The following is a 721-nucleotide window of genomic DNA, read 5'->3' as shown; positions in this document are numbered from 1 at the left end:
CGGGCAAAAGCAGTTAATATAAAATGGCACTCTAGCATAATGATGGGTCTCTGCCAATGACCTCACCCATATAGAATAAAATCGTGTTAATGACGGATGACGCTATACAGCAACGATTCACACAAGGCATTTGTCACGAGCTTTTCATTGCTTTGTAATTGTGCTTTTGTTGGTAATGACAAAAGACATGCCAACTCAATACATCCCGGTTCAACTTGTAGAAATACACATTGTTACAATAGCGCAATATTGGCTTCTCATTCGAACCTGTACATTTGAATAAAAAAACTTATTTGAAACTACTGAAATGGACGACGATAATGATAAATTGTCCCGGTTTAAGAAGTTACAACAACGACGAAGCGAACTTAAGCGACTTAACCGAGCTGAGGTCGTTGAGGAAGATCGAAACATACTTATAACAATGAACATATAACAGTGACGAAATATACAAAAAAGGAACACTGAACGAGTGTTCGGGCGATAAGAAAAGCGCAAAACTGACGTCATAAAAATAAAAATACGTCATAATGTAGCAATAATGCCGTCATAAAAAACAAGCAAATGACGTCATTGCAGTTTCATAGGGCAGTGTCAGTCTCTCTTTCTTTTTCGTCATCGTCGTCGCCCCCTGCACCACCACAGCAACAAGCACAACAACCATTCGAGTTTCGACAACAACAACAACACACAACGACAAGAACAATCAACATCAAGCTAA

This window comes from Ciona intestinalis, unplaced genomic scaffold (assembly GCF_000224145.3).
Source record: "Ciona intestinalis unplaced genomic scaffold, KH HT000024.2, whole genome shotgun sequence".
In the NCBI taxonomy this organism is placed as follows: Eukaryota; Metazoa; Chordata; class Ascidiacea; order Phlebobranchia; family Cionidae; genus Ciona; species Ciona intestinalis.
This window is presented reverse-complemented; position numbering follows the sequence as displayed.